The following is a 21,033-nucleotide window of genomic DNA, read 5'->3' as shown; positions in this document are numbered from 1 at the left end:
TCCCCGGGCCCGGATGGGATACACCGAGTACTGCAGGAATTAAGCACAGTCATAGATAAGACCATTATTTTTAATCTTTAAAGATTCCATAATAACAGGGTCTGTACCACAGGACTGGCGTATAGCAAATGTGGTGCCAATATTCAAAAAGGGGACAAAAACTGAACTTGGAAATAATAGGCCAGTGAGTTTAACCTCAACTGTGGGTAAAATCCTGGAGGGTTTTCTAAGATACTATACTGGAGTATCTGGAGAAGAATAACCTCATGACCCAATATCAACATGGGTTTACAAGGGACCATTCCTGTCAGACTAATCTGATAAGCTTTTATGAAGAGGTAAGTTCCGGACGGGACTAAAAGAATGCAGTGGACGTGGTGTATATGGACTTTTCAAAAGCTTTTGATACGGTGCCACACAAAAGGTTGATACATAAAATGAGAACAATGGGGATAGGGGAAAATATGTGTAGGTGGGTTAAGAGCTGGCTCACGGATAGGAAACAAAGGGTGGTTATTAATGGAGCACACTCGGACTGGGTCACGGTTAGCAGTGGGGTACCACAGGGGTCAGTTTTGGGCCCGCTTCTTTTTAACATATTTATTAATGACCTTGTAAGGGGCATAGAGAGTAGAATTTCAATATTTGCAGATGGCACTAAACTCTGCAGGGTAATCAATTCAGAGGAGGACAATTTTATATTACAGGAGGATTTATGTAAACTAGAAGCTTGGGCTGATAAATGGCAAATGAGCTTTAATGGGGATAAATGTAAGGTCATGCACTTGGGTAGAACGAACAAGATGTATAATTATGTGCTTAATTGTAAAACACTGGGCAAAACTGTCACTGAGAAACACCTGGGTGTATGGGTGGACGACAAACTCACATTTAGTGGCCAGTGTCAGGCAGCTGCTGCAAAGGCAAATAAAATAATGGGATGCATTAAAAGAGGCATAGATGCTCAGGAGGAGAACATAATTTTACCTCTATATAAGTCACTAGTGCGACCACACTTAGAATACTGTGTACAGTTCTGGTCTCCGGTGTATAAGAAAGACATAGCTGAACTGGAGCGGGTGCAGAGAAGAGCGACCTAGGTTATTAGGGAACTGGGGGGTCTGCAATACCAAGACAGGTTATTACACTTGGGGTTATTTAGTTTGGAGAATCAAAGGCTTAGGGGTGATCTTATTACAATGTATAAATATATGAGGGGACAATACCAAGACCTATCTAATGATCTTTTTACACTTAGACCTGTGACGGGGACAAGGGGGCATCCTCTACGTCTGGAGGAAAGAAGGTTTAAGCATACTAACAGACGCGGATTCTTTACTGTAAGAGCAGTGAGACTATGGAACTCTCTGCCATATGATGTTGTAATGAGTGATTCCCTACTAAAATTTAAGAAGGGACTGGATGCCTTTCTTGAAAAGTATAATATTACAGGGTATATACACTAGTTTCCTTAGTGTTGCGTTGATCCAGGGAGCTAGTCAGATTGCCGTATGTGGAGTCGTGAAGGAATTTTTTTCCCCAATGTGAAGCTTACTGTTTGCCACATGGGTTTTTTTTGCCTTCCTCTGGATCAACATGTTAGGGCAAGTTAGGATAGGATATGGGTTGAACTAGATGGACTTAAAGTCTCCCTTCAACCTTAATTACTATGTTACTATGTTACTTTCATCAAATTTAACCCACTTGCCACAACGTCTTCTTGAGCACTACTCACCCTCCTACAATACATTTGTGATCATTAACATGATCATCTAAAGCCCTCCCATATACATTGTCATGTCCGCCATGTCTGTCATTTCTGCCATGTCTGTTTTGTCTCAAGAACTCCTGGAGCGATGTGCATGCGCATATCCTGTCTGCTATCCTGCTTGTTCCCTAGATCAGTGTGCACACTCACCTCATGTCTGCTGAGCTGCAAGATGCCTGCGTTTCTGCTTTGCCGTCTGTGATCTTCTCATCATGTCTAGAATCCCTGATCATGTGTCCTTCCTAGGATCCTGCACTGTCTGGTTCCGCAATCATCTCGTCATGTCTGAAACCGTGATCATGTGATGTTTCCTAAGATCCTGCACTGTCTGGTTCTGCAATCATCTAGTCATGTCTGAAACTCTGATCATGTGACCTTTCCTAGGATCCTGCACTGTCTGGTTCTGCAATCGTCTCGTCATGTCTGAAACCATGATCATGTGACCTGTTCTAGGATCCTGCACTGTCTGGTTCTGCACTCGTCTCTGCAGGTCTGAAGCCCTGATCTTGTGACCGCGCTCTGTGATCCTGGAGTATCTGAACTGGAGGTTCTACCCTGGTCCTGACCCGGAAGAGGAGGTGCTATGCCCTATATCAGACCGCCCCTTCCTATGCTCAGGGCCTGAGTATTGTGTTGCTTCCCTGCATGGCTGTTTGGTCTGCTCGGTCGCTCCCTGTATTCTGTGCCCGTGCACTTTGCTCTGTCGTGCGTCTCTGCACACTCTCTGTGCTCGTAGTCCGTCTCTTGTCTCGTGCCTTGTCTAGTGTTTGTCCTTCGTGCCATGTTTCGTCTCTGCTCTGCTTTGTCTTGTAGTCCTTGTTTGCTCTGATTCTGTTCCGTGTTTCTTTCCATGTTTCCTGTCTCGCTTTACTTTGTGTCTTCAGGTGCCCCTCTCTGTACCCTGTCCCTGACGTGTCTCCTTACACGTGCAGACCCCCGTCTCTGTGCCCTGTCCCTGACGTGTCTCCTTACATGTGCAGGCCCCCGTCTCTGTGCCCTTTCCCTGACATGTCTCTTTACACGTGCAGGTCCCCATCTCTGTACCCTGTCCCTGGCGTGTCTCCTACACATGCAGGCTCCGCTCTGTACCCTGTCTAGTCCCAAGATTCTCCCTTGGCCCGGCTCTGGGCTTCGGCCTACGCTCCGCTGCTAGACTCTGTCCCTGGCGTGTCTCTACACGTGCAGGCCTCCGCTCTGAACCTCCCCCTGGCGTGTCTCTACACGTGCAGGCCTCGCTCTGTACCCTGTCTAGTCCCAAGGCCCTGCCTTGGCCCGGCTCTGGACTTCGGCCTACGCTCCGCTGCTAGACTGTCCCTGGCATGCTCTCTGCCTTGTTCTTTGTCTTGTCCCTGATGTTTCGTGCGCTCTTGCACTTTTCATACTAGGCTTTGCCGTGCGGTATCACACGCGTCTCTGTCCTGTACCTTTGCCTAGCCCTGCCTTGTGGCTCCGTGCCTCTGTGCACGTGCCTGGTCGCCTGTGCCTGCCTGGTGTGCCTCAGCCGTGCCCCCGTCCAGTGCTAAAGTGGTTCCCGGCTGTGTGGCCCCGCAGCGGTGTCGCCTCTAGTCATGTCCGCCTGCAACTGCCATCGTCGGTACCACCTGCCAGTGCCCCCGCCGTGGTCTCCGTGCTCTCTTGCACGCACACTGGTTCTCGCACTGTGCCTCTTCGTGCTACTCATGCACAAAGCCTTTTGCCTCCTTTGCTCTGCTCTTAACCCTAGTTTTCCTGCCGGATTCCATAACCTGCCGACCGCTGCCAGAGGTCCGGACCTAGATGACTGCGGCCTGATGTCCGGAGCTGATGTCCGGAGCCAGATACCTGGACCCTGTCGGTCGATGCCAGTACCTCGGTTTCCGATGTCATTGTACCTGTCCCTGGCGTGCACGCGCAGGCCACCGTCCTTGTGTCTCTCCCTGGCGTGCACGCGCAGGCCACCGTCCTTGTGTCTCTCCCTGGCGTGCCCTCGCACGCGCAGGCCACCGTCCTTGTGTCTCTCCCTGGCATGCCCCTTGGCATGCGCAGGTCTCGTCCTGTGAACCCGAACCGGGCATGTCCGTTGACACGCATCATGTCGTTAACCCTGTCTTGTTTCCTTGCATGGAACCCTGGCTGACTTTCGGATGTCCGGATCCTGATGTCCCGGTTGATCTTCGCTTGCTGTCCGGAGTCTGATGTCATCGTGCCTCCGCCTACCATCTGCACGTACCATGCTTGGACCTTGGCGTGCCCTAGCACGCACCTTGCTATGTTGTCCCTGTTCTGGTTATGTTTGTACCTGATGTTATCCCTGAAGCCTTCCTTAAATGAAGTTTCTTTGAACTAACGTCTCGCCTTGTCTTGTTTCCCTAAGCCGGCCGTCTGGTCCAGCTGCCGTGGTGGCTCACCCCCTTGGTCTTGCCCCTGACACTCCCTGTACAGGGGGTGGTTCTCACTAGGTTAGCTCGCCCTAGGTGGATGGGTGCCACGGCCCAGAGGGTCCACTCATTCAAAGAAGAAACGACTCACCGTAAGCTGACGCTCGTCACAAACATTGGATTAAAACTGGATGAACCTGTGATCAGTTGACCATACATTTGTATAGATGAATTGAGAGAGATAGCTGCCAGCTTAAATGCAGAGGAAAAGTAATCTTGCCTGGGGAAAAAACACCAACTGGAAATCTGTAGGTGGAGAGCCAATAATGGTCTAACAATTTCCAAAATTGTCAGATATTTTAATAGCAGGTGAATATATATCATACATGGCGTCAGGGTGACGTACCCTATATGCAGAGACTTTGCTGTGTGTTCACAGTATATTTCAAATGGTTCACTTTCTACCGGTTTGATTCCTAATTTACCACTAACTAGATGGTACTTAATTATTCTGCACTACAATTATATAAACATATCTAAAAGCCGAAGAAAAACCATCTAGTAATACAGGGAAATGAGTGGCAATTCATCCCTAAAATGACAGTAAAGGCTGGAAAGGTGTGCTTGACCTTCTAAAAAGGAAGCTTCACAGATGCCAAGCTCTGGGTCACATTCAAAGACTGTAAGACAATCAGCGCTTCTTGTATTTTGCTTTCATATTCCTTTCATTGTTTTCTCTGTTGTTCTATTCTTGTAATATTGAGTCTGAAATAGTACATCATTGTATTACCATTTTCTAGAAGACTGCATGTACTGCAGCCTGCCATCAGCAACACAATGTTGCTTATAATGACATTTGTACAAGGCATTGGATGTCTAGTACAAGGCTCCATGTTCAAAATGTTCTCTACCTCCATGTTTAAAGGGAACCTGTTGCCAGAACAAGTAGGAATTAGTCCTACCGTTAATGGTATTTACAGGAGTTCATCATGACAGCTCCACCAGGAGGTTGTCCTTCTTATCCTTGATAGGGACAGGAACACAGAAGATGTTAAATAGCCCCTCCCCACCGACCCCTTCAGTGATTTTCTAAGTACCACACCGGGATGGATGCAACGCAATTTTATTGAACTTCCTACCACACGTTACATCACATATCAGATAGGAAATTCAAGGGAGGGTATATAAAGGGGTGCTGTCATGATGGACTCCTGGAAATACCATTACCGGTAGGACTAATTTCTACTTTCCAGGACGTCCCTCCTGACGGCACCACCAGGAGAATTACCAAATTACTCCAACTAGGGCGGGATTATAGCCTGGAGGACTTTCCTCCCAAAGGCTGTCTGAGGATTTGCATAACATTCAATTTATAATGTTTGCAAAAGGTATTAAATCTAGACCAGGTTGCGACTTTGCATATCTGGTCCATAGATGCTCCCGCGCTCTCTGCCCATGAGGCAGAAACTGTTCTTAGAGATTGGGCTCTAAGGTTTTCTTTCGGAGTCTCTCCCGCCGACATATATGCTGCACTGATCGTTGACTTCAACCATCTAGCTAAGGTAGCTTTCGATGCCTTCTTCCCTTTGTTTTTGCCTGCCATCTGGATGAAGAGGTTAGAGTCTACTCCCCAGTCTTTTGTAACATCTAAGTATTGAAGGACAGCTCTTTTAATGTTCAAGAGGCGGAGAGAGCGTTCTCTCTCGTTGTTGTAATTCTGGCAGAAAGCCGGTAGTACAATTTCTTGACTCCTGTGGAAGTCTGTAACCACTATGGGAAGAAAGGCTGGATTTAATTTTAAGACGATGAGTCCTCCTGGATCTTCAAATATGGATGCTCTATAGACAGGGCCTGAATGTCCCCTATGCGTCTAGCAGTAGTTATTGCCACTAGAAATAGTGTTTTAAACATCATTGATCTTAAGGAGACCTGCTCTAGTGGCTCATATGGCTCTTTGCGTAATTCGTTTAGGACCAAGCTAAGATCCCAAGGTAGTATCGAGCTACAGATTGTGGGTCTCATCCGCTGAGTGGCTTTTATGAACCTCACTACCCAGGGATGATTGGCTAGGGGAAAGTCGAAGTATGAGCCCAAGGCTGACATCTTTACTTTCAGCGTACTAGGCCTTAGTCCTTTGTCAAAGCCCGCCTGGAGAAAATCGAGAATCTGCGGGATATCTGGACCCTGGATGACTGATACTGGCCCCTTAAATTGAGAACAGAATGTTTTCCAGATCTTCTGGTATATAGCTGAGGTTATCAGCTTTCTACTGTTCTGCATAGTAGATATTACTAAGTTAGAGAGTCCTTTTGATTTTAGGATCTCCACCTCAGAATCCAGGCCGATAGTTCATCAGAAACCAGAAATGCTACAACTAAGTGTCCCTGAGTTAACAGGTCGCGTCTCACTGGTAACAGTATTGGGTCTTCCCGTGCCATCCATCTTAGTAAGGAGGACCAGCTTCTTTTGGGCCAGTAAGGAACAATCAATATTAGTGATGCTCTGCTTTCCTGGATCTTTCTTAGGACCCTTGGTATAAGAGGGATCGGTGGGAAGGTGTAAGCGAGCTCCATGTTCCATTCCTGAGCTAAAGCGTCTACTCCTGTTGGGTTGTCTGCTGGATTGAGCGAAAAGAATTCCTTTGTTTTTGAATTCTTTCTTGTGGCGAATAAGTCGATCTCTTGTGTCCCCTAGTGTTGAGACAGCTGTGTGAAGACCTCCTAGCTTAGTGACCACTCTGAAGATTGGATCTTCTCTCTGCTCAGGAAGTCAGCTACCTGATTTCTGGAACCTTTCAGATGGACTGCCGTAACTGAGGTTGTTGTCCGTTCTGCCCAGCGAAAGCTCACATGCGCTAGGTCCTGAAGTTGACGGTATCTGGGGCCTCCCTGATGTTGAAGGAAGGCAACTGTAGTCGAGTTGTCCGAGAAGATTCTGATTCTTCAGTTCTTCCTGGCATGTTTTTAGCGACTCCCAGACTGCCCTGAACTCTCTGTAATCCGAAGACCGATTGCGTACTGATGGGCCCCATGTCCCCTGGAGGTATCGACCTTCCATGTGAGCCCCCCAGCCTTTGAGACTGGCGTCGGTAGTGATGTTTGTGCATGGCAACAATCTCCAGGGTCTTCTTTTTCTGAGGTTTTGTGTGTTTGTCCAGCCGGAAAGGGACTGCTTCCCTTCCTCGGAGAGTCTCATGTTCTTGTCTAGCGATGTTTTTCTGCCGTCCCAGGTCGCCAAGACTTCTCTTTGTAGGATTTTTGAGTGGAACTGGCTCCATTGTACACTGGAGATGCATGAAGTCATGAAACCCAGGACTCTCATGGCTTTCCTTATGGAGATGTACCTGCGTCTCTGGACCCACTGGTCCTCTTGTGTGATTGCCTGCTGTTTGTGCAGGGGAAGGAAGGAACATTCTTTCCCTGAGTTCAGTATGACCCCAAGAAACATCTTTCTTTCTGGTCTTAGGCTGGACTTCTTCCAATTTATTACCCATCCTAGGCTCTGTAGGACCGATATGGTGGAAGTAAGGTCTTGCTCCATTTGTTGTGGGGAGTCCGCCACTAGCAGCAGGTCGTCCAAGTACGGTATGATAAGGGTATTTCTTTCCCTTAGATGGGCCATGATCTCAGCTATGAGTTTTGTAAAGATCCGGGGCGCCGAGGCGAGTCCGAATGGCAAGCAACTGAACAGGTAATGTTGTATTTTCCCGTGATCTTTTATCGCGAATCTGAGGAATTTTTGGTGAGATAAGTGAATGGGCACATGATAATAGGCACTTTTTAGGTCTAGGGTGCACATGACCGAGTCCTTTTATATTAATGGTATGACTGCTTTTAGAGATTCCATCTTGAAGGTCACCCACCGGTTTAACGGCTTTAGATTTATTATGGTCCGGTATTCTCCTCTGGGTTTTTTTTATGGAGAATAATGTCGAGTAGTGACCCTGAAATCTCTGAGCCTGGGGAACTCGGGTTATGGCTCCTATCTCTATCAGGTCCTGTATGTCTTTTAACAGTCTTTGGTGGGTCACCTGGGACTGGGTCTGGGTTACGCAGTAACTCCTGGGAGGTCGCTCGGTGAATTCGATTTTGTATCCTTCTGCGACCGTATTCTGAACCCACGGGTTCTGGGTAATATCCTTCCAGGTGTTTTGGAAGTAACGGAGTCTCCCTCCTATATTCTTGGCGTCATTCCCTGGAAGGTCTCGCTTTCTGCTCCTGAGGAGAACTCCCTCTTCCTCCCTTCGGGTAGCTCCACCTACCGGACTTTCCCTTTCCCCTATAGTCTTGTCTGGGATGGGAGCGGGTCCTCCGCAAAAAAGGCGTTCGTTTAGTTTTTTCCTCCGGAAAGCTTTTCTTTTTGTCGGAAGCTTTCTCAAGTAGCTCATCTAATACGGGTCCGAAGACGTGGAGTCCGGAGAAGGGTATATAGCATAGTTTGTTTTTCGACTGAGTGTCTCCTGTCCAGGATCTCAGCCACAGCGCCCGCCTTGCTGCATTAGATAAGGTATTATTTCTTGCTGCAAAATGGACTGATTCCACCGAGGTGTCCACCATGAAGTCGGTAGCCATTCTCAGGAGAGGTAGTGATTTTAGGATCTCCTCTCTGGGGGTTTTATCTCTGATCTGATCCTCTAGTTCCCCCACCCATAGGCTCATTGATCTGGCTACCGAGGTGGCTGCTATGTTAGCCTTCATAACTGCTGCTGAAGCTTCCCAGGCTTTCTTGAGGAGATCTTCTGATCTCTTATCCATCGGATCCTTTAGGCTGGATGAATCCTCAAAGGGGATAGCCGTTTTGACACTCTGGCTACCGGTATGTCCATCTTCGGAACTGTCTCCCACACTTTTGTCTCTTCTGTATCAAAAGGAAGACGGTACCTGAAGTCTTTTGGGACAATCAGTTTCTTCCCCGATTCTTCCCATTCTTCCAATATCATCGCTGTTATGTGTTTATTAACAGGGAATACTGTATTTCTACGGGCTCTCAGCCCTCCAAACATTTCGTCTTGGGTTGTTCGTGGTTCTGTGGAATCTTCTACCTTCATTGTATCCCGGACTGCCTGTAGGACTATGTCTGTAACTTCCGCGGAAAAGAGGTATCTCTTCCTTTCTTCTGGACGTGCTGCCGAGGAACCTTCGTCGGAGTCAGGATCAGAGTAGTCTGACACCTCTCCTTCCTCCGAACTCTGTTCCAGCTCCCATCTGGGCCTCTTAGGGCGCGGGGATTGTGCCGGTACCAGTGCTGCGACTGTGGACTGCACCTCCTCTCGTATTACCGATCTCATTGTCCAGGAGAGAGGACTGTTCTTGTCTTAAGAGTCATGATATACAGTCCTCACATAATTTTTTTGTATGTCCTGACGGGAGCTTGGCCGAGCATAGGGGGCATTTGCTAAGTTTTTCCTGGTGGTCAAGGTGGATTGCTTAGGTGCCTCTTTAGCCTGCAAAATATATAGGAAAGAGGGTCCTGTGTGTCTGTCTATGGAGACTGTAAGAGACCCTACTAACCCCTTACTCACATGGTCCGGATCTGGCTCTAGGGACTGGACGGCTACCACCTTCCATCTCTACTGAGTCAGTGTGCCGTCCGTCAGTGTGTCTTAAGTTGTTAGGAATGGCGGAATGCACTAAATAAAAATAATAATAAAGTGCGTTCGCCGCTCGGGGTCCACCGTGCAGTAGGTGTTACAACCGCTGCTGAGTAATGGCAGACGAGCAATATGGCGATATAATGCGCACGGCTTCAACTTTACCAGAAGTGCGCAGAGCAGGCTCTGTTCACACACAGACGCCACAATAAAAACATACAAAAGGCTGAGCCTGTTAAGAGTCACAGGCCTCAGGTAAATGCACATAAGAAAAAAATCCGGCACTCCCAAATGCAAAAAGAAGTCCTTTTTATTTTTCACAGCTTAATAATCCACATGATGTACATTCAATAACGTTTCGGTCTCTATAATGGACCTTCTTCAGACTGAAAGTGACACAATGAAAGAAAAAAGAAAACAAAAAATACATAAATACAATAAATAAAACAAAGCTGGTTCTCAAAACGCCTATCAAAATACAAATACTATCAATGAAGACTAGATCTGCACAGGAAACCAGATTATATAAGAGTGAATCATATGCGCATCATATTTATCTAGTGGTCACAAAAATAAGAACACATAGTAATCATATACGAATTTCAGAGAGGTAAAGTATCCCATATGAGACAACACCAAAAAAATATCATACAGCATAATATAGAGAAATACAATTACAGATGGAACTCCCAATACACGGGTTACTGAAGAGATCTTCCATGTAGCTATCAAATCATCATTTAGCTAATATCATTAACGAAAGCAAGTGAAAAAATGCCCAAAAGACTGACATCAGAGATAAAAAAAAAAAAAAAAAAAAAAAAAAGGAGGGGGAAAAAGGATAAATAGCTAGTAGAGCAGAAATACTCAATGACCTAGTATATGTCTAACAGCTTGAATAATATTATTAAGATTCAAAGTGACCCAATAAGTCGGTTAATCTAATCCTTTTTTTTTTTTTTTTTTTTTTTATCTCTGATGTCAGTCTTTTGGGCATTTTTTCACTTGCTTTCGTTAATGATATTAGCTAAATGATGATTTGATAGCTACATGGAAGATCTCTTCAGTAACCCGTGTATTGGGAGTTCCATCTGTAATTGTATTTCTCTATATTATGCTGTATGATATTTTTTTGGTGTTGTCTCATATGGGATACTTTACCTCTCTGAAATTCGTATATGATTACTATGTGTTCTTATTTTTGTGACCACTAGATAAATATGATGCGCATATGATTCACTCTTATATAATCTGGTTTCCTGTGCAGATCTAGTCTTCATTGATAGTATTTGTATTTTGATAGGCGTTTTGAGAACCAGCTTTGTTTTATTTATTGTATTTATGTATTTTTTGTTTTCTTTTTTCTTTCATTGTGTCACTTTCAGTCTGAAGAAGGTCCATTATAGAGACCGAAACGTTATTGAATGTACATCATGTGGATTATTAAGCTGTGAAAAATAAAAAGGACTTCTTTTTGCATTTGGGAGTGCCGGATTTTTTTCTTATATGATTTATTGGGACTGGTATCCTGTTCTGAGCACCCCTTATCGAATTATCGGAGTGACGTGTCTTTTTGTTATTCAGGTAAATGCACACACGGTATAAGGTCACAGGAGCAGGAACTAAGACAGAGGGGCTGCGTCTGTCTAGACCTACCGTGTGTGCGGCGTCGCTGCTGCGAATGCCAAGAAGGGCTGCAACTGCAGCGCGGCGCAGGACACTGCCGCTGGACGACACAGCAACAAAGCAGGCGCTATGTCGGACGCTAGCGCAGAGGTGCGGTGTGCACAGTGGCCTAAGGCTTGCCACAGACAGGCGCAGACTACTGAACTAATTCCCTAACCACATGCGTAATATCAGAGGGAAGGGGTTTCATAATAAGTCAGTCACCAAAATCATACATCGTCACCATTCACACATAAGCAGTGTAGTCTATACTAGCGCATGGCGGAACGGCTATGCGCGCTTTTTATAGCAGCCGGGACCTTCCGGAAGCTTCCAGGTCTCCGAGATGGACCAATGAGATCTGGAGCAGGACCTGAGCACGACTCCCGATCTCCAATGGGAAACAGTCTCATGAGCATGCTCAGTAGGAGGACAGAGAGACTTAGCCCCTGGAGAGATTTGCTGCAAGGCAATCTCCTCTGCGGTAGATAAAGAGCAAGAGACCGCAGAATGTAAGGGTCTGGATTCCTGCAGAGCAGATGCAGTAACCTGACTTCTAACATTACCCCCCCTTCCCGGGCCCCCTCCTCTCTGAGCCTTCCAATCCACCACCCTGTGCCCATCAGAGGCATAGGTTTCAGACTCGTCCGAAGGCAAGTCTGATGTCCCGGTATGAGACACGGAAAACCGGGACACGTGGAAGCTATCAGAGGTGGCCCCCTGAGGAAGGAAGATCATTTCCGAAACGTACGTCGGGGTCAGCTGAGCTTGGGATCCAGTGTCTCTCCCCTCTCCCCTCCTGGTATGTTTACCTTACTTTTGTGTCTTTGTAATTTCACCCCTGATTATATGGCTGTCCAGCTGGGTATTTTACCCCTTATTGCTTTTCACTGGTCTGCCTGTTATATATCGGGTGTGTATACTTGAATCTTTACCACCAGGTGTTTACTTATGATAAGGGTCAGAGTGAGGTTTTTGACACTGTATACCCCTTTGCTCTGCTTCTGCTTGTGTCACCCTTTGTCATTGTTTGTGCTTTTCTACCTGTGTTATCTAATAAAGATTTGTGATTTTATCATACTTTGGACATCTATGCACTGATTTCCTCTTGTTGTTTCTTATTGATTACAGTGTGTCCTACACTGATTTTCCATGGGCTGATTGTGTTGGTTTCATCTGCACCCACATGCAATATATGATGTTATACTGTTTCAGCCTTGTGGTCTGTCATTTTTATTTAACCCTGGAGAGATTTGCTGCAAGGCAATCTCCTCTGCGGTAGATAAAGAGCAAGAGACCGCAGAATGTAAGGGTCTGGATTCCTGCAGAGCAGATGCAGAAACCTGACTTCTAACATTACCCCCCCTTCCTGGGCCCCCTCCTCTCTGAGCCTTCCAATCCACCACCCTGTGCCCATCAGAGGCATAGGTTTCAGACTCGTCCGAAGGCAAGTCTGATGTCCCGGTATGAGACACGGAAAACCGGGACACGTGGAAGGTATCAGAGGAGGCAAGATCGCCAGGTTTAAGAAGGGACACAACGGGAGTCGCAAAACCGCCTGGAGCATAAGTTGAAGTGGGACACCACGGTGTGTCGGCGAAAGTCTCCACTCTCTGTTTAAGGAAGCTTACCTGAGCACACAAGGCGCATGCCTGAATATATTTCTTAATGTCCCGAGCCCTGTGCGGCCACCAATACGACCCTGCCAGGAGTTTTGTGGTCTGCATGTAGCCACAGTGACCACCCGCCCTGGATGCATGTGCCCACACGAGGACCTTCGGCCGAAGGCGAGGGGGGACAAAGGTCTTGCCCGGCTGCACAGAGTTTGGCCATTGCTGGGACCCGCTATCCTGGTGAACAGAGTACTGACAGTGGCAGCCGCAAGTGGAGCTTAGTGCCGGACGCGCCTCGAGATTGGCGCGAGATACCTCCATGGGCTCTGGGATTGAACACTCTGGCTCGGGTAATTCCAGAGTTTCAGAGAGGTTGGGAGCCGGAGGAACCCTCCGTCTGGATTGAGCACGCTCCAGCCTGCGCTCAGAAAAACGGAGATCAATACGTGTGGCAATGGCAATCAGCTCCTCCAGACTTGCAGGAACCTCTCTGGTAGGAAGAGCATCCTTAACATGCTCAGCTAAACCTTTCCAAAACACAGGGATGAGGGCTTTGTCAGACCACTCCAGCTCGGAAGCCAGTGTCCGAAAACGAAAGGCATACTGACTAACCGAGAGGGATCCCTGAGTCAAAGCCAGTAGCTGTAGAGAGGTGTCGTGCGTGACCCGTGGTCCCAGGAAGACCTGCTTAATAGCTGTTAAAAACTGAGCAGTGGTCCGAACCTCTGGGTCACCACGCTCCCATAGTGGCGTAGCCCATTCCAAAGCCTTGCCCGACAGAAGGGAAACAATAAACCCCACCTTGGCCCGCTCCGTAGGGAATCGCACAGCCAGTAACTCCAGCTGGATAGAGCACTGGCTGACGAAACTCCTAGAGGAGGCGCCATTGCCAGAAAATTTATCGGGCAACGGGAGGCGGGTAACTGTCGGCGCGTGGGAGGACGTGGACATACGAGAAACCGCCTCTGCGATCGCTTGTACAGCAGCCTCCGAAGACTTCGCCGCTGCGATAACACTCTCAAGAGTAGCCAACCGGCCCTCTAGCTGGTGAATGCACTGAAGGAGTTGCTGCTGATCTGCCATCACTAGCCAGACCCTGGCGCTAGTATAGTCTATACTAGCGCATGGCGGAATGGCCATGCGCGCTTTTTATAGCAGCCGGGACCTTCCGGAAGCTTCCAGATCTCCGAGATGGACCAATGAGATCTGGAGCAGGACCTGAGCACATGAATCCCGATCTCCAATGGAAAACCGCCTAATGAGCATGCTCAGTAGGAGGACAGAGAGACTTAGCCCCTGGAGAGATTTGCTGCAAGGCAATCTACTCTGCGGTAGATAAAGAGCAAGAGACCGCAGAATGTAAGGGTCTGGATTCCTGCAGAGCAGACGCAGAAACCTGACTTATAACATAAGTAGTCGCCTAACCCGGCTTCAAGACATCTGATTCTTCCTCCTTCCGAGCCCAGCTGCTGTTGATCATGTGGCTGCCTGCTGCGCATCTCTCGGAGCGCGGATCTTTTCCTGGTCTGCCTCTTCTGACATCCCTCCATGTTCAGGGCGTCAGGATCCATGTGACGCCGACACTGTGCGGTTCCTTGTCTGCCCGGGCCACGTCGCGCTAGGCGCCACCATGTTTTCTGGCCCTGCCCCGGAAGTCAATGTCATCACCGGCGCGCCCCCTGATGACGCGGTGTGCCAGAAATCCGGGACTTGAGGCGCCGGCATCCTGCAGCCAGGGACAGCAGCTGCTGTGGTGCCCGAGACCGCCGAGGGGATGCGCGCCTGCGGGGACCAGCCAGCTCAACCCCAGCGCTGAGGGACCTCCAGTGATCTCATCGCTGCTGCAGCGGGGATCGCCGCCCGAAATCTTCTGAGAGGCACCGCTACCAGCAGCTCCTGCCACCGGGACCGATTCTGCTTCACAGGTACACGCACCGCTGCGCTCCTCTGCGTCTTGTCCCTGATAGGGACAGCAAAACACTGAAAGGGTTGGTGGGGAGGGGCTATTTAACCTCTTCTGTGTTCCTGTCCCTATCAAGGATAAGAAGGACAACCTCCTGGTGGTGCTGTCAGGAGGGACGTTCTGGAAAACACTATTAACCTGCAGATGCAGGGTTAATGTGCAGGTTAATAGTGTTATAATGCTGGCCGGTGCCTGCACATAGCCGAATGCTGCGGGTAGAAAACAATCTTTATTCTCCCCAGCAGCGTTACTGTTTCATTCGGGGAGGGCGGCACAGACGCAGGTTCAGTCACCACTGTGAGAATACTATGCGGCGCCTGTAACTGCGCCCCCGGCCCTGACTGACAACTGAGCCCCAATGAAGAGAGAGTGTCAGCCTGGGCTGGGGGTACGGTTACAGCCACCGCTCTGTATACTCGGAGCGGTGACAGAACCCAGGCCGGCACCCCCCCCGTGACTGAAACCGTGCCCCCATCCGTGACTGATAGCTGAGCCCCCCAGCGTCAGTCAGGACAAGGGGCGCGGTTTCAGCCACGGGGCAGCGCCGATGCTGGCTTAGTCACAGCTCTGAGAATACTGAGCAAAACCTCTAACCACTTCCCCAGCCATGACTGATGTTGGCTATGCACTGGGACCGGCTGTCAGTCAGGGCCAGGGCACCGTTACAGCTGCCGCTCTGTATATTCAGAGCCGTGACTGAATCAGCGCCGATGCCACCGCCCGTGATTGAAATGGCAATGCTGCTGGGGAGAATAAAGACTGTTTTCTCCCTGCAGCGTTAGGCCATGTTTGGGCGCCGGACAGCATTATAACACAATTAGCCTGCAGATTAACCCAATACCTTTAAGCCACGTATTATAGGTGAGCCTAATTTTGGATTTGTTTACAACTACAGTATCCATCTAGTGTAGTAACTAATGCAGGGTATGCATCACGTTTTATCTTATGTTCCAATCTTCTGCGGGTGTATACGCTGAGAGGGCTATTGACAGTAATGATGTAGGCGGAGTCACAGTGTGTTCTGCCATACATAATTTTCGGCTATATATGCCTAGTTGAGGTAAACAGCAAGATGTAGTCTACTGCGGCTTGGTGCCCTCTCCAATAGGCTTACTGTATATAGCCAAAAATGATGTACGACAGAGCGCACTGTGACTCCTTCTGCAGCATTACAGTTAATGGCCCCATGCCTTAAAGAGGTTGTCCACTACTTTAGCCTTGATGACCTATTCTTAGAATAGTTCATCAATGTCAAATCGGTTGGGGTCCAACACTCAGCACCCCCACGATCAGCTGTTATCGGTGTCGGCGAAAGCGGCCGCTGGCCGTATGTACTCACTTGCAGAGCCAACTGTCATCTGATAGTGGGCGCCGCAGGGTACTACACATCTGCCTTTTATTGACTTGAATAGGAGACGGATGTGCAGTACCCTACCTGCTAGAAAACGGCCAGCTCCGTGAGTACTTCCAATCAGACATTGATGGCCTATCCTACGGATGGGTCATCAAAGCTAAAGTAGGGAACAACCTCTTTAAATAAAAAGTCATACTCACCTTACCAATCTGAATTTTGGAGCAGCCAAGAGTCTGTAAAGTTCTTTTTTTATTTAATAACGTTCAAATCTGTATTAAGTTTTTTCCTATGGTTGGACAACCACTTTTCTAGGTTTGCAGCATATGCACGTAGCTCTCTATAAACAATTCAGAAGAGGAGAAAACAGCCGGAAAAGGTGTTTCTGCATTCTATATGAAATCTATTGGACAAATAATCGTTCTGATCTGAGAATATATAGTATTTATGAAATGATCGATAGTCCCATCTTAATAGCAATAGTCTCAGTACATAAAGATCCGTCCCAGGGTCATAAAGTCTCAGTCAATATTGATTTTTCTGTCGAGTAAGCAGAAGACTAGCATTCTTGCAGATCTCCTTGGGCTTCTATGAAAAAAAAAACTATAATAAAAGAAAAAGAAGAATTTTTTTTCTTTTGTGATTTTCACTCCAGTCCTGATTATTGTGCACACTCACATCTCTGTATAACTACTGAAAGAATATTTGTCATCTTATTCAATGTTCTGTGATAGCTTATGGCATGACTAGACAGAAATGAACACTTAAAGGGAATCTGTCACCCCTTTTTTGAGATATCATATAATGATATCATTCACTTGTGTGTCACATAAGGATTCTCTTAGTACTTTTGCTTCCCCCTGACCCCGCACCTTTCATGCATAAATACCTTTTTTATATCGGTTCAGATGTATGTAAACTGCCACGGTCCAGTCCGATGGGCGGGGCTTATTCAACTGCTCCCCCTCCCTGTCTTGCTCTACCCAAGAAGAAATGCGTAGAGCAAGACAGGGAGGGGGGGAGCAGGTGAATAAGCCCCGCCCAGCGGATCGGACAGCGGCAGTTTACATATATCTGAACCGATATAAAATAGGTATTTATGCATGAAAGGTGCGGGGTCAGGGGGAAGCAAAAGTACTAAGAGAATCCTTATGTGACACACAATTGAATGATATCATTATATGATATCTGAAAAAAGGGGTGACAGATTCCCTTTAAAGGGGTTGTCCCCTATGGACAAACCCCATATCCACATGGCCTAGTAGGCAAGATTAACAACATACTGTAAAATCACACTCTATTAGCCAGAGAACAGGACCATTTTAAAGGACAAATAATTTAGGGGAATTATTAATTTCAATAGATGTCATGTAAGATCAATAGCACATGTCTGTTGCAGTGGTCCTTGCAGAGTTACTAAGTGGCCATCTACAGCCTCAGGGATAAAAACTAATCGCTGAGGGGTTTCAGCTATTAGATCCATGGTGTTCAGAAGATTGCCAGGGGATCCTCTATTATGCAAAGGGTTTGCCATTAGGACAACCTGCTAAGTATTCTAGAAAAGTTGCACGGGGCTTTATTGGTCACTAAATCACTAAATTGTTAGACCTCTAAATATTTGTCACCTAAGAAGGGGGTTAATAGATATTTATTATAGATATATGATATTTATTACACTGGGTTTGCGTGTGGAGTGAGTGGGCGGGGCTATGTTGAGCGGGCGTGGCTTGATACACATACACTAATATATTATATATATATATATATATATATATATATATATATATATATATATATATATATACACACACACACACACACACACATTACACTAGCTGAAGAGCCCGGCGTTGCCCGGGCATAGACCCCCTGTGCCGTGTAAGACCCCATGTATTGTGAACCCCCCTTGCGCATTGTGAGCCCAGCCTGCGCGCCGGCCATGACAGGGCTGTTACAGGCTGAGGGCAGCGGAGTCATGTGGGGACACGGGGGGGGGGGTGCGCTCGGTGAGAGGGGGAGGATGCGGAGAAATGGTCTGCTCTCCCCTCCCCTCCGTGTCTGCTGCCTCCTCCCTCAGAGCTCCCGCAGCCCCTTCCACAGCCCCCCGTGCAGTGATTACCTGTGCCCGGCTCCGGCACTGTCCTCTGCTTCCGACTATGACAGGGCTGTGACAGGCTGAGGGCAGCGAAGTCATGTGGGGACTCTGGGGAGTGTGCTCGGTAAGAGGGGGAGGACGCGGAGCTGTGGTCTGCCCTCCCCTCCGCGGCTGCTGCCTCCTCTCTCAGAGCTCCTGCCGCCCCCTCCACAGCCCCCGTGTGGTGATTACCTGCGCTCGGTTCCCTCACTGTCCTTCTCTGCCGCCCGAGCACAAAATCCTCCATACCTCTGTCAACTGTCACCCGAAATCCCCAACCCACCGCCGCTCCCCATTGGCTATGGCGTGGGCGTGGCTATGTGGAGTGTGCATGGCTTGATACATACACACACATACACACACACACACACACACACACACACACTCATACACTCAGTTTTATATATAGATTGCTATCATTATTCATGAATATTTTCTAAATGGCAAATAATGGCAATATTTTCAAAATGGCAAAATGAAACATTTTTCATGAAGTGAGATATTTTTTGGTCGAGTGAACAGAAGTGTCAGCTCAAAAGCAGAAGAAACCTCATGCAGAAAGTTCTCATACTTCAATCTACTTCCTAAAATGACGTAATGACATCTGATGGCTGTGCTCATTTTCAATTATTTTTGCCAGCGCTAGTATTATTTAATTAACTAATCATGACCGCTAATGCTAGATAATGCTAATATACACGATGCGATGTTAACCATAAGGCCATAATGCTTGCAAACAAGGAGCGTGTGCCAGATCAGACTGTTAGCGGATGCCAGGATGAAAGTTCTCGTTAATAAATTCATTATTGTGCAAATAATTTTTTTTTGTTCAAACCAAATGTAATTATCTAATCCAATAAACATTTCTATGCAACAAAGATGAAATAAAATAAATAGGCTAAAGACGGTGATTTTCGGATTACCTATGCACGGTTAGCGGGCTTAATAGCAGAGTAGCAATCAGCTGAGATAGCAGCTGTGCCTGTTTTCATTAGCTTCAATAAGAAAGGATCTCATTAACAAAACACTGGACAACTTATTCTACTTAATCAATAATTGCTGTAATTATAAAGCTTACAAATAACATCAGGACCGAACAGAGAGATGAACAGAAAATAACGCTTTTGATACCGTGGTTGCTTTAATTTCTGTTACCAACCTCAAACCACAAGTTCTGTGTTTCCGTAAACTATTCCAACAGGAACATCACTCATAAACACAAATGCAGACAGTCAGAAGCTGTAGAAGAAGCCAATAAGCCTGATTCACCAAGGCAACTTTACCAGAGTTCTTGTGTAAATTGCTTTAAAAAGTTGCAAATTTTTAGAGCATATTGGAGTTGCGCAAAAATGTTGTGATTGTTGCGGTTTTCATGCCAGTCTCTCCCAAAATCTGTGGAGCTGGGGCAGGACGAGGACCTGACACCACAACTCCTCCAATTCATGATGAACGGTGGAGTTCTCACTTGATGAATCGGGAGCGTCAGTCTCCAACATGCTCTACCTCATTAAGACCAGGGAGAAAGTCACCGATTTTGAGGAGTTAGGGCCGTTACCTTTATCTATTGCTACTTTTGCAATTTTTTTATGATCCGAGTATGGACGTATGGACTACAATTACTGAAGTGGCTATGGGTCTCCTGACCCAAACTCAACTGCCTTAGAACATGAGTGCCAGACTGACATCTGAAACCGATCTAACACGTGTTGTTGTATCGTAAAGTTTATTACTTTACACTGATAGCACATATTCTATTACATCATACTTTATTTCAGATTTTATTGTCAAATCCCTTGTTTTGTTAATTTCTAACTACAATGAAATGTCACAGCAGGAGACCAGGATGCTGAAATATCTTGGCAGACACCTCATACTGTGAGCCTGTTTTAGCCTGCGACATGGCACAAAGAACATTGTAATTAGCGGTTCTCTTCCTAGGTCTACGTTCACACTTTGGACCCAATCATTTGCAATTATTTAGCCCAAAAGTATCGTAACGTTCTGACAAAATGTAACAAAAATGCACCACAATTTCAGGCATAGATAAAATCACTGGTGGGACTGGAGTACATTTACTACAAATGTTGCCACTTTTTGAAAAGTCCTAAATGACGAACCAGGCAAAACTAACCGGAAACCCTAAACTATATTCACCTTTTTGTTATTGTCCCTTTCAGTGTCTCAGAGAGAAGTGCATTTGCTATTATTTCCTGTAAAAATAAAAGTCTGTTGTTTGGAATGATTGCATTTTATTGGCGCAGACTGAAACAAAAAAAAACAACTCCCCCAGTGAAACAAAAACAAAACACAATTCTACATTTTTTTTCTCCTTGAACAGATTTCAACATGTTTAAATCTCATTTCAAAAGCTTCCATAGCAAAGGTATTTTCATAAAATAACAAAATAAATGTTACTTATTACTCCGAACCCCTGACGATCCAGTGCCGATGCCCATTGGACTGATCTCTGAGGCCACCGATGATGGATGGGAAGCCACAATGTCCGGTGGGATGATGTCATGCAAATCAGCCCTACAACCAATCAGTGACCCCAGTGAATAGACGGGATATTATTACTCCTGACCGCACCCC

At 46.9% G+C, this 21,033-nt stretch overlaps 1 protein-coding gene across 5 annotated transcripts in view; it reads right to left on the bottom strand.

Moving 5' to 3' along the window:
• ATP11A (ATPase phospholipid transporting 11A) overlaps positions 1 to 21,033 on the bottom strand; it is a 233,645-nt gene that overhangs the window by 120,209 nt on the left and 92,403 nt on the right. The gene's annotated exons all lie outside the window — the stretch shown is intronic.

The sequence above is a fragment of the Dendrobates tinctorius genome, unplaced genomic scaffold (genome assembly GCF_039654945.1).
Source record: "Dendrobates tinctorius isolate UK_male_01 unplaced genomic scaffold, ASM3965494v1 ptg000240l, whole genome shotgun sequence".
NCBI lineage: Eukaryota > Metazoa > Chordata > Amphibia > Anura > Dendrobatidae > Dendrobates > Dendrobates tinctorius.
Note: the sequence above shows the minus strand (reverse complement) of the source record. Positions and strands in the feature narration are given on the sequence as shown.